The following is a 14438-nucleotide window of genomic DNA, read 5'->3' on the forward strand; positions in this document are numbered from 1 at the left end:
TTAAGTTTTTAATCCATCTTGAGTTTTCTTTTTGTATAAGGTATAAGGAAGGGGTCCAGTTTCAGTTTTCTGCATATGGCTAGCCGGTTATCCCAGCACCATTTATTAAATAGAGAGTCCTTTCTCCATTGCTTTCTTTTTTTGGCTAGGTTTGTCGAAGATCAGATGATTGTAGATGTGTGGTCTTATTTCTGATATCTCTATTCTGTTAGAGAATTAGAATTCTAATTCTGTCAATGTTTGATGGCAATAACACTGAATCTATTTCTGTGATCCCAGAGATTCTGGTATACTGTTTCTTTGTTCTCATTCATTTGGAAGAACTTCTTGATTTCTGCCTTAATTTCTTTATTTACCCAGAGTCATTCAGCAGCAGGTTATTCAATAGATTATTGTCTTATTTCTGATATAGTCTTATTTCTGATATCTCTATTCTGTTAGAGAATTAGAATTCTAATTCTGTCAATAGTTTGATGGCAATAACACTGAATCTATTAATTACTTTGGGCATATGACCATTTTCACGATATTGAATCTTCCTGTCCATGAGCACGGAATGATTTTCCATTTGATTGTGTTCTCTCTGATTGCCTTGAGCAGTGGTTTATAGCTCTCCCTGAAGAGGTCCTTCATTTCCCTTGTTAGTTACATTCCGAAGTATTTTATTGTCTTTGTAGCAATTGTGAATGAAACTTCATTCATGATTTGGCTATCTGCTTTGTCTATTGTTGGTATATAATAATGCTTGTGATTTTTGCACACTGACTTTGTATCCTGAGACTTTGTTGAAGTTGCTTATCAGCTTAAGAAGCTTTTGGATTAAGAGGATAGTGTATTCTAGACATGCAATCATGTCATCTGGAAACAAAGACAATTTGACTTCCTCTCTTCATATTTGAATACCCTTTCTTTCTTTCTCTTGCCTGATTTCCCTGACCAGAATTTTCAATACTATGTTGAATAGGAGTGGTGAGAAAAGGCATCCTTGTCTTGTATCGGTTTTCAAAGGGAAATTCAGTATGATATTGGCAGTGGGTTTGTCATAAATGGTTCTCATTATTTTGAGGTATGTTTCTTCAATACCAATTTTATTGAGAGTTGTTAACATGAAGTGATGTTAAATTCTATCAAAGGCCTTTTCTGCATCTATTGAGATAAACATGTGGTTTTTGTCTTTAGTTCTGTGTATGTCATAAGTGACGTTTATTGATTTGTGTATGTTGAACCAGCCTTGCATCCCAGGAATGAAGTCACCTTGATCATGGTGGATAAGCTTTTGGATATGATGCTGTATTCAGTTTGCCAGTAGTTTTTCTTTTGAGGATTTTTGCATTGATGTTCATTAGGTATACTGGCCTGATGTTTTCTTTTCTTTTCTTTTCTTTTTTTTTTTTTTTTTTTTGTATCTCTGCAAGGTTTTCTTATCAGGATGATACTGGCCTCACAGAAGGAGTTAGGGAGGAGTCCCTTCTTTTCAATTGTTGGAAATAGTTTCAGAAGAAATGGTACTAGCTCCTCTTTTTACCTCTGGTAGTACACAGCTGTAAATCCTTCTTGTCTTGGGCTTTTTTTGTTTGGTAGGCTATTTATTACTGCCTCGATTTCAGAACTAGTTATTGGTCTATTCAGGGATTTAACTTCCTCCTGATTCAATCTTGGAAGGGTGTATGTGTCCAGGAATTTATCCCTGTCTTCAAGATTTTCTAGTTAATTTGCATAGAGGGATTCATAGAATTCTCTGATGGTTGTTTGTATTTCTGTAGAGTCTGTGATGCTATCCCCTTTAAAATTTTTTATTGTGTCTATTTGATTCTTCTCTCTTTTTTATTAATCTAGCTAGTGGTCTTCTATTTTATTAATTTTTTCAAAAAAACAGCTCCTGGATTTGTTAATTTTTGAAGGGTTTTTCATATTTCTATCTCTTTCAGTTCCACTCTGATCCAGGTTATTTCTTGTCTTCTGTTAGCTTTGGGTTGTGTTTGCTCTTGGTACTCTATTTCTTTTAGTTGTGATGTGAGGATGTCAATTTGAGATCTTTCTAGGTTTCTGATATGGGGATTTAGTGTTATAAATTTCCCTCTTAACACTGTTTTAGCTGTGTCCCAGAGATTCTGGTATACTGTTTCTTTGTTCTCATTCATTTGAAAGAACTTCTTGATTTCTGCCTTAATTTCTTTATTTACCCAGAGTCATTCAGCAGCAGGTTATTCAATTTCCATGTAGTTGTGTGGTTTTGAGTGAGTTTCTTAATCTTGAATTCTAATTTAATTGCATTGTAGTCTGAGAGACTGTTCTGATTTCAGTTCTTTTGCACTTGCTAAGGAGTGGTTTACTTCCAATTATGTGATCAATTTTAGAGTAAGTGACATGTGGCACCTAGAAGAATGTATATTCTGTTGTTTAGGGATGGAGAGTTCTGTAGATATCTATCAGGTCCACTTGATTCAGAGCTGAGTTCAAGTCCTGAATATCTTTGTTAATTTTCTGTCTCGATGATTTGTCTACTATTGACAGTGGGGTGCTAAAGACTTCCACTATTATTGTGTGGGAATCTAAGTCTCTTTGAAGGTCTCTAAGCAATTGTTTTATAAATCTAGGTGCTCCTGTATTGAGTGCATATATATTTAGGATAGTTACTCTTCTTGTTGAATTGAACCCTTTGCCGTTATGTCATGCCCTTCGTCTTTTTTGATCTTTGTTGGTTTAAAGTCTGTTTTGTCAGAAACTAGGATTACAACCCCTGCTTTTTTCTGCTTTCCATTTGCTTGCTGAATTTTCCTCCATCCCTTTATTTTGAGCCTATGTGTGCCTTTGCACATGAGATGAGTCTCTTGAATACAGCACACTGATGGATCTTGACTCTATTCAGCTTGCCATTCTGAGTCTTTTAATCGGGGGCATTTAGCCCATTTACATTTAAGGTTAATATTGCTATGTGTGAATTTGATCCTGTCATGTGATGCTGGCCAGTTAATTTAGCAGACTTGTTAATGTGGTTGCTTCACAGTGTCATTGGTCTATACACTTCAGTGTGTTTTTGTAGTGGCTGTAATGGTTTTTCCTTTCCATATTCAGTGCTTCCTTCGGGAGCTCTTCCAGAGCAGGCCTGGTGGTGATGAATTCCTTTAGCATTTGCTTGTCTGAAAAGGATTTTATTTCTCCTTCCCTTATGAAGCTTAGTTTGGCTAGATATGAAATTTTGGGTTGCATATTAGTTTCTTTAAGAATGTTGAACATTGTCCCCCAATCTCTTCTGGCTTGTTTTCACTGACATCCGCTGTTAGTCTGATGGGCTTCCCTCTGTAGGAGACCTCACCTTTTTTTTCTGGCTGCCCTTAACATTTTTTCTGTCATTTTAACTTTGGAAAATCTGATGATTATATGTCTTGGGGTTGATCTTCTCATGGAGTATCTTACTGGGGTTCTCTGGATTTCCTGAATTTGAATGTTGGCCTGTCTTTTTAGGTTGGGAAAATTATCCTGGAAGACACCCTGATGTATATTTTCCAACTTGGTTTTGTTGTCCTCATCTCTTTCAGGTACCTCAATCAATTGTAGGTTTGGTGTTTTTACATAATTCCATAATTCTTGGAGGTTTTGTTTATTAATTTTCATTCTCTTTTCTCTAATCTTGTCTGCCTAACTTACTTCAACAGGACAGTCTTCAAGCTCTGAGATTCTCTCCTCTACTTGGTCTACTTGGCTACTGATACGTGTGGTTGCGTTGTGAAGTTCTTAAGCTCTATCAGGTCACTTATGTTCCTCTCTAAACTGATTATTCTGACTAACAACTCCTGTAATGTTTTACCATGGTTCTTAGCTTCTTTGCACTGGGTTAGAACATACTCCTTGAGCTCAGCAGTGTTCATTATTACCCACTTTCTGAAGCCTACTTCTACCAATTCATCCATGTCCACCTCAGCCCAATTCTATGCCCTTGCTGGAGAGGTGTTGTGATCATCTGGAGGAGAAGAGGTACTCTGGCTTTTTGAATTTTCAGTGTTTTTGTGTTGCATCTTCGTGGGTTTATTTACTTTTGATCTTTGAAGCTACTGACCTTTGTATGAGGCTTTTGGGGGTCTTTTTGTTGATGCTGTTGTTGTTGCTGCTTTCTGTTTCTTTGTTTTTCTTTTAACAGTCAAGCCCCTCTTCCACAGGTCTGATGCAGCTTGCTGGGGGTCCACTCCAGATCCTGTGTGCCTGGGTCCCTCCACTACCTCGAGGTATCACCAGTGGAGTTTGCACAACAGCAAAGATAGCTGCCTGCTCCTTCCTCTGGGAGCTCTGTCCCAGAGGGGCACCAACCTGATGCCAGCCAGAACTCTCCTGTATGAGATGTCTGGAGATCCCTGCTGGGGGGGGTCTCACCTAGTCAGTAGGCACAGGATCAGGAGCTGCTTGAAGAAGCAGATTGGCTGCCCCTTGATGGGGTGGGTGCACTGTACTTGGGGGAATTCCACTCATCTGGACTGCCCAGTCTCCTCAGAGCCAGCAGATGGGCAAGACTAAGTCTGCTGAACTGGACACTGCAGTTGCCCCTTCCCCCAAGGGCTCCATCCCAGGGAGATCAGAGTTCTGTTCATAAACCCCTGGCTGGAGTTGCTGTAATTCCTGCCTTGGCTGATGAGAAGGGATGGATGGGTCTACACATCCCCATGCCCACAAAGAAACAGTCTGGCTACGATCTGCCACAGCCACTGTGCTGCACTCTGAGGAATGCCTCCCAGTCCAAACTGTCCATTCTCCCAGGCACTAGCAGGGGAAAATGGCCTACTGGAGCTACAGTGACGGTGGCTGCCCTTCCCCCGGGAGCCTATTGCATTTTTCACTAAAATAAAATTGTAAAAAAAATGTTTTCCAGCCAGGCACGGTGGCTCACACCTGTAATCCCAGCACTTTGGGAGGCTGAGGCAGGTGGATCATGATGTCAAGAGATCAAGACCATCCTGGCCAATATGGTGAAACCCCATCACTACTAAAAATACAAAAATTAGCCAGGCATGGTGGCATGTCCCTGTAATCCCAGCTACTTGGGAGGCTGAGGCAGGAGAATCGCTTGAACCAGGGAGTCAGAAGTTGCAGTGAGCTGAGATCACGCCACCACACTCCAGCCTGGTGACAGAGCAAGACTCTGCCTCAAAAAAAAAAAAAAAAAAGTTTTCCTTGAAATCACAGTTTAGCAGTAGTTGAAAACCAGAAATCTTCGATCTGGACTAAATCCTGAATGCATGACCTTTATCTATCCTCCTGGGTTTTGTTTTTTAAAAGATGAATTTCTGTTAAAACATAAATGCTGAATTTACTTCCTTACAGTTCTGGATGTCAGTTAAAGTCAGTTTTGGCAGTGTTGTGTTCATTCTGGAGGCTTTAGGGGAGAATCTATTTTCTTGCCACTTTCAGCTTCTAGAGGGCACCTGTGTTCCTTGACTCATGGTCCCCTCCTCCATCTTCAAAGAACATTACTCCAACCTCTGATTATTTTACCACATCTCCTCTGTCTTTGACCTTCTTGCCTCCTTTTATAAAGATCTTTTCAATTACATTGAATTTACCCAGATAATTCAAGAAAATCTCCCAATCTCAAGATCCTTAACTTGATTTTACTGGGGAGAAAGGGCCATTATTCAGCCTGCCACAGCCATTCCCCCTCTCATTCCTTTCAGTTTTTGTTTAAATATTCTCTTATTTATGTTACCTTCCTGGTTCATGTGGGCACTGGAGTTTGCAGACTTTGTCTTCCACAAGGGGAGTCTTACCTACTCAGATTACTGAAGAAGCACAACTCTAGTTAGAAGCTGGCCATCAGACTCACACAACATAAAAAGTTTTTAATAGGCCAGGCGCAGTGGCTCATGCCTGTAATCCCAGGACTTTGGGAGGCCAAGGTGCGTGGATCACCTGAGGTCAGGAGTTCGAGACCAGCCTGACCAACATGGTGAAACCCCATCTCTACTAAAAATACAAAAATTAGCCAGGCATGGTGGTGGGCACCTGTAATCCCAGCTACTTGGGAGGCTGAGGCAGGAGAATCCCTTGAACCTGGGAGGCAGAGGCTGCAGTGAGCCAAGATGGCGCCATTGCACTCCAGCCTGGGTGACAGAGCAAGACTCTGTTCCAAAAATAAAAAAAAAGTTTTAAATGTTTTAATAAAATTTGAACTGCATTCAGTTTTATCAAAGGATACATGAAAATAAATATATTAGGAATGATATCTTTACCTCATCAAGAGGTGCCAATCATGGACAACCCGAGGGCACAGCTTCTTTGGCCCCCTGGCTGCCAACTGTGGCATGGACGGCTGACAAGGACAAGGGCCAATGTGAGTGGGAATCACCTCAACATAAGTTGCAAGCCGCGTACAGGCACCATACCATATCTATTTGTTTGTACTAAAACAATATATCACAATTTTGATAATTCGCTTCAAGTCTTGTGATAGTTTTGTAAAGAAATACAATATATCTCTTCTTTTTTCTCTTCCTTCTTTTCCTCCTCCTATTCTTTTCTTTTATCATCGTCATAGTTATCATCTACAGCTATTATTTATTGAACTCTTTGTCTTTTTACTTGGCTAGGCATATATATATATAAAATTAAAAATTATTTAATTCTGTAAAATAATGAAATAATAGTATTTTCCCTTTTTTACATAGGCTGACACTTTATATCCCCTTCTCTGTTTTGTTTTTTTCTTATGACATATGCAACATAATATGTACAGCATTTATTTTCTTTTTATTTATATTTATTTCTTTATTTACTTATTTTTGAGGCAGAGTCTTGCTTTGTTACCGAGGCTGTAGAATAGTGGTGCGATCTCGGCTTACTGCAACCTCTGCCTCCCGGGTTCAAGCGATTCTCCCGTCTCAGCCTCCTGAGTATCTGGGATTATAGGTAGGCACCACCATGCCTGGCTTTATTTTTTTTTTTTTTTAAGTAGAGACAGGGTTTTGCCATGTTGGCCAGTCTGGTCTCAAACTCCGGGCCTCAAGTGATCTGCCTGCCTCAGCCTCCCAAAGTGCTGGGATTACAGATGTGAGCCACTGTGCCCGAGCTGGACTGCATTTCTTTACCTTGTTTATTATCCATCTTCTCTGTAATGCAATCTAAGTGAGTAAAGAAATTTTTGGCCTTTTGTTTTTTAAATTTTTATGCTGCTATCTCCATGGATTGCAGCACAGCACTTTGCATACAATAAGTCCTCAGATATTTATTAACTCTGCTGCATGTGTAGAAAAACTTATGAACTAATAGTGAAGACAGAACACTAAACAATTGAAAGCCATTCCATGAGAGTAGAAATAGGGGGTGAAACTTAGGTTTTTATCTATTTATTGGCTATTCTCCAGAGATTCCCACTCTAGAGGGGAAGAGGAAACAAAAAGATATTCAGAATATGGAAAAATGAAAGATATAAAGAAAGACTAGGACGTGGTGGGTATGTTGAAGGGAAACACGTGCACACAGTGTAGTGTTAGAAGAGTTAGGCATGGCTTCCCAGAGAAGGATGTTTCAATAGGATGGAAACCTATTTTGGAGGGAAAATTATTATGCGTTGCTTTAGGGCCTTATTTGCTAACTTTTCAAAATTTTATTTTCTTTTTTAATATACAAAAGGGCAGAACGATTCAAAAATAAGCTCAAGAAATTTTACTTAGAGCCTATGCATGGAAGGAATATGCCCTGTTCAACTTAGAGTGGTCAAGAATAGTTCAAAAGGTTCTAGTTCAAGTGATATTCCTTGGCTTGGCTCAATCATGCTCTGGTCATTTGTACAAACAAATGTACAAATGTGTCTTCAAGGCCCAGCTTTCAATTATTTTGGGTGTATACCCAGAAGTAAAATTGCTGGATCATATGGTAATTCTATTTTTAATTTTTTGAGGAGCCACCATATTGTTATCCCTAGAGGTTGTACCATCTTACATTTCCATTAACAGTAGAGGAGGGTCCCAATTTCTCCACATCCTCACCAACGCTTGTTCTCTGTTCCTTCGTTTTGTTTTTTGTATTTTGATAGTAGCCTATCTACTTCTATTGGATGTGAAGTAGTTCTGGGCATTCGATTTTAGATGAGTCATCTAATTTAGCTACATTTCTGTCTCCTGTCCTTAAAACAATTTTTCATGAAATTTGTCTGAAAGGAACAAATAAATGTAATACTTGTGAATATGTCTAAAATTTATTTGTGAAACTTAAAGATAACTCAATTTTTTAAAGGTTATTTTTCTATCCTTAAAAGTGATTGAATGATTCTTCAAATAACTAGAATAATTCTACTTTTCTTGAGGGGTCTTCTTGGTTTTTCTAGAATTCTCTACCTCTGGGTTTTTCTAGAAAAAATATAAATGCCCAAAGCTAACTCATAATGAAACATATAAGTAACCAAATAAAAACAGAAAAAGAAGTCATTTTCTCCCTTTAATTCCTTGTACTTTGCTCAAAAATACCACTGTGAAATTCTACAAATGTCAAGAAATAGAACACTTCTAAGCTATTTAAATGTGTCAGAATATAGGAAAGCCCCAAATATCCTTAATTCATTCTATAAAGCTAGCAGAACACTAACCACAAACTAGAAAGTGATACTATAATCAAAGGAAACTATAATAATATCACTTGAAAACTGAAGCAAAGAAACTATTAGGGAAATGAAATAGCAGTATATTAAAACAATAATTTACTATTATTCTCAGAAATCTAATCTGTAAATGATGTACATTCCACTAATAGCAGGAAAAAAAATCCCTCTGAAGTTGAAAGGCATATAAGAACATTTATCATCACTTCATAATTAAAATTATAGACCTTCTTTGGAAATTGGGCTAATGGTATCTATCAAAAACACAAAGTATTTCTAAGTTCATATTTATTAAAGCTTCCCTGCAGAGTCCATAAAATCATTAAAGATATCATTATAAAAATGAGTACAATAAGAACTCACATTTATATGTAAGCAACAGGGGGGCTATGCCTTTTACCTGAATTTCCTGATTTAATCCATATAACCATCCAGGAGTGTGTGTTATTATTGGTCTCAATTTTGCAGGTAAGAAACCTGTCCTCGGAGAAATTTAATAACATACCCAGAGTCACAGAGTTAGTATTATTAGACAATCAGACAGGACCCCCCCACTTCAGAATTAAGCAAGCTAGAAAAAATCACTTAATTTACTACCAGTTGAGTGATGTACCACTAATAGTTACAGGGAATACTGTCATTGAATTTTATAGCCATTTTTTATTGGCACTACCAATATAAAAGCCTGAGATGAGTGATCCTGTAAAATTGAGTTCCTCTTACTCTTTGATACCATCTGTGATCATATCAGCAGGAGTTAATTGTTCTTTTGATAATACCCAAACTAATCCTATTAAGGCTAACAGTGGAAGTATGGCCTACTGCAACTTAGTACCAAAGTCCAAACATGAAAGGCGATCTCATATCCATGTAGGCCTCCAAACAATATACACTTTAACTACAATGAAGTGGTCAATTTTCTAAAGACTTTGTAAGCATCTGCCTGTAGTGTTAAAAGCGTTAGTTCCCCTATCAGACCAATTAGAATACAAAGATTAATTGGAAAGTAAATTCATTGTGCAATGTTATATACAATTTACTGACTTAAAAAACTCATAAAGTAGGCTGGGCACAGGTGGCTCATGCCTGTAATCTCAGCACTTTGGGAGGCTGAGGAGGGTGGATCATGAGGTCAGGAGTTCGAGACCAGCCTGGCCAACATAGTGAAACCCCATCTCTACTAAAAATACAAAAATTAGCCAGGTGTGGTGGCACGCACTTGTAGTCCCAGCTACTCGGGAGGCTGAGACAGGAGAATCGCTTGAACCCCAGAGGTGGAGGTTGCAGTGGGCCGAGACCGCACCACTGCACTCCAGTCTGGGCGACGGAGCAAGATTCTGTCTCACAAACAAACAAACAAAACTTCATAAAATAAGGGATTTCTCTAATGTGTAGAATTTTTGTTGGTTAACATGGCAGAAATCAATTAGGAAAAATAGTTAATTGTTATTATTTAATAATCTGTAAGTTATTTTAGGTATTTTGTAAGATTTGTTTTCTTTTAATAGAACATACATTTTCTTTCGTTAGAGAGAGAAAAGTTTGTGGAAAAGCGGATTTGGAAACCAATATATGGAACTAGCAACTTGAATTATAAAGTGATGATTTTTAAAATAATATATATCTATATATGCCTATGGGTACTTGTATCTATAATCACAATATATGTTTCCTAGATTCATACTTTTGTGTTTATACTAAAATTAGTCTCCTTAAATAAGCAGCAATTACATTTATTAGAAATGCATTGTTAACAAATCAAACTACCATTGAAGCCTAGTAAATGACCAGAGCTAATCATTTGTTTTGCTGATCTCTTTTTCGATGTGCTAAGAGCCCCTAATAAGAATAGTTAAAGCATTCAGCTGAGAACTGAAGTGTGAAAACTAACATTATTTCTTAATTTGATGATAGACATTAATTGAAGCTTAGATTTTACAGTTAGTGTTTGACAGAATGTCTATGTAGCTTTTAAGGTGCCCACATGAAGTCCCCCAAATCGTGTCTCAATAAAAGGGAATTCAAGAGTAGAGTGGAAAACTAGCTACACAAGTTACCAACGCTGGCAGGACAGACATCATTTTTTTCTTAATCTTCTATTTATATGAAAGAGCCTGCAACAGACTGCACAAGGATCTGTTTGTTTGGGTTGGATTCCAGCAAAGAAGGCTACATGCTCGCAAATAAGCCAAAACACCATATTACCTAGGGAAATGGAAGGTTGGAAGTGTTTAAGCTTAAATGCAAGCAGACATTTTATCACTCTCTCAAGTGTATTTATGGGACAACAGTTAAGTAAAATAATTATTAATACATTGATTGCTTTACTTATTTCATTGTAGAATTAAGTTCGGAATTATATTTTGATGCATTTCTGACCCTAAGCACACATGTGAGAACACGCACAAACACTCACACACTTCCCTATGTGCACACAACACCTATAAACCTCATCATCTGACATACACCTACACTCACACCCACACATTCACTCTGGTTATCCATTTTTATTAAAATTTTAAGCTGGAATAGTAATGGATGCATGCATTTGTGTTATTTTTTAACAGTTAGCTTGTATGTAGGTCAGGACACTAATTTTTCCTTCTGTAGTTAATATAATTTTAACATATATAAAAATTAGTATTTTTTTCAATTTACTGCCTCAGTGTAAACTAAGGCTGAGTTTGCTTAATCAAGTTATTGAATTATAACTGCTTTCAGTAAATATTAAAATTTCCTTAATTTTAAGAAATAATTTAATTTAAATAATTTATAGGAGATGTATTTTACATCTTTGTAATACTCCTCATAATTATATTACCTTAAATCTTATTTTTTAAATATAAGCTGAAAGAGGACCTTATTTAAAATTAGCTATTCTCACAAGTAATTGGCTGGAGTTGTTTGGGGTATCTTCATTGAAATTTACAATTTTGATTTCCTATAACATTTTCAAGATATCAATATCATTGTTGTTCATTCTTTGATTATTCTTTAGGAATCCCTAAAGTCTATCATGTGCTGGGCACTTTGCTTGATTTCAAGTGTACAAAGATGAAGAGCATTTTTCCCTGTTTTAATGGAGCTCTGAGCAAGGTGGAGTGAAGGGAACAACTCGTAAATACTATTTAGTATAACAGAAATATAATGGATGTGAACAGGGATAGGGATGTAGAAGACCTACAGGACAGTTCTGCATAGATTTGTCAATTGCTTCTGAGCACAGATAAATGCATGGAGGGATAGAATGTCAGAAAAACTGAAGAAGCCATTCAAAATACATCATCTAACTTAGATTCCAGAATCCTTTGCAATTGTTTATGATAGATCTAACGTATGTGTCCATGTAGAGATTCTTACTCATATAAAAGCAAGCTGAAAACATACATTTGAGTAGATGGGCTTATGATTGTTTAGGTTGTATTTTGGGTTTTTTGGTTGCTGTTATAATGAAACAAATGCTAGCTGTAAACTAATGTTCAAATCGGGAAAGTTAATACATATATACATTGTATATAGTAAAGTATTTAAACAAAATTTTGAGTCAATGGACAACTTCTTCCCACGTCTCTTGGATTTGATGTGAGCCTTTTCACAGATATAATCTCTGAAGAAATACATGGAGCTAGAAAGCACCTGAGTTCAGTTTTTTAGTTGATGATCCTAGATAACTGATGATAATTTTACTTCTGGCTCTGAGAAAGGGAGACAGTGATGAAAGGAATAGAATATGATTAATGAAGTGTATAGAAACAAAATAAGAAAAGATAATTTTTTTAGATTATGATTCCTTTTATGAGACTGCATTTTTATTTTTAGAAATTAGTTTATTTTTTATTAGTTTAATATATATGAAATTATTAAAAGCTAATACTCAGAAGGTTTTTATGTTGCAAAATAGCCACCCAAAAATGCAATGTGGATATCTTTCTAAACACATGAATTTGCATGATTTTCCCCTACTGTACCCCAGAGAATGAATACTAAGTATGACATTATCAGCACACTCCAAATTAAGGAACTATTTATCTTTGTCATTAACATCTCCCTTCCCCACATATATACCTCTAAACACCCTTCAATGAAAGGTTCAATGGACAACATTTTTGGTCTAATCTGAATGTGATTAATTTTTTCTGGTGGTATTCTGTCAACATAGATAATACTTGACTGTAGCTCTGTGTGCATTTGTGCATAATTTTATGGAATTTTAAGAATATTGATTCTGTGTCATTGATTGAGATAATAAGTAAGAGATCATCAGCTCTTTGATAAGGTCTCTAGCCTCTAGATACCTATTTTTCTGCCTCTCCTATTGCAGACAAAAAAAAAAAAAAAAGGAGCATCCAGTTACTTTTATGTGAATGTTTCTGGGGCTCTGATCCTATAAGGGCCTCTTTTAATCTTTCCATGAGCAACTTTTTTTAGAATGCACAGATTTTGTTTTCTCTCCAGCAAGTATATTACAAAAACAATGCATGGTCAACCTAAAATTTTGAAAAGAGAAATAATTTTAAGAAGAAAATGAAGGTCATCATTAATACCTTCAATATTTATTATTTGTGTATATTAATTCACTTCCAGAAGTGGTGCTCTTATGTGTATGTCTCAAAAAACTGAAATAATAAGGCACTTAACAAGTGCTTAACATGCTCTGACTACATATCATGAATATTTGTTAGTGTCACAAAATGTTTTTCTCAATCATGATTTTTAATGGCCATGTACTGTTTCGGGATGTGGCTATCACATAATTTATTCACTTAATCAGATTTTTAAAAAATTCACCTTCTTGTAAAGAATGATATAACAAATGTCTTTATGCACAAATTTTCTTGCACATATTTGATTTTTTTATTAGTTTAAAAGAGCGAGCTATGTTCAAAGGTATACTCTTTTTTTTTTGTTTTTGTTGTTGTTTTTTCCGAGAGAGTCTCACGCTGTCACCCACGCTGCAGGGCAATAGCACGATCTCCACTCACTGCAAACTCCACCTCCTGGTGCAAGGGAGTCTCATGTCTCAGCCTCCCGAGTAGCGGGGATTACAGGCGTTTGCCACTGTGCCTGGCTAAGTTTTGTATTTTAGTAGAGATGGGGTTTCACCATGTTGGCCAGGCTGGTCTCAAACTCCTGACCTCAGATGATCTGCCCGCCTCAGCCTCCCAAAGTTCTGGGATTACAGGCATAAGCCACTGGGCCCTGTTGGTATGCTCGTTTTGATAGCACTGATGATTCTTGACAAATAACTTTCCAGCATAGCTGTGCCGTGCTGACTTTACACTATGAGTGCATTGTATCAAAAGTACTTGAAAAGTACTTTTCATACTTTTGCTAACAATGGGTATTAAACTGATAATTACCCATATGATACATGCAAAAGGTATAATTTTTAAATTTTTAGCTACTAAAAGATGTCTATAACTTTCTGGGCTTTTGTGAGTTCCTTTGTAAATTGGCATTTTTACTTTGAGATGCTGGTAATTTACATTTTATCTTTAATTTTGAGGCACTGAATGACAAGATGAAATAAAGGAGATGCTTTAACAAGCCAGGGAAAAATATATATTATATATATAAAGGTGTATATATTATACACAAATATATAATATATACTGTATTATTTCCATTTTATATTTATAAATAATATAATTTTATATATTATATGTTTTATAAATATATATACACACACACATTTTCCCCCAAATTGCTACATGACAGATAGCAGACCCTGCAAGTATTCAATAAATCACTCTTGATTTTTGACCAACCATGAAAATGTTAAGTGACACCTTTATCAAGAGATAGTTGATAAGCCAGTGGTAGGTCCAAAACTAATACTAGTGGCCGGGCACGGTGG

The sequence above is a fragment of the Nomascus leucogenys genome, chromosome 2 (assembly GCF_006542625.1).
Source record: "Nomascus leucogenys isolate Asia chromosome 2, Asia_NLE_v1, whole genome shotgun sequence".
Taxonomy (NCBI): Eukaryota; Metazoa; Chordata; class Mammalia; order Primates; family Hylobatidae; genus Nomascus; species Nomascus leucogenys.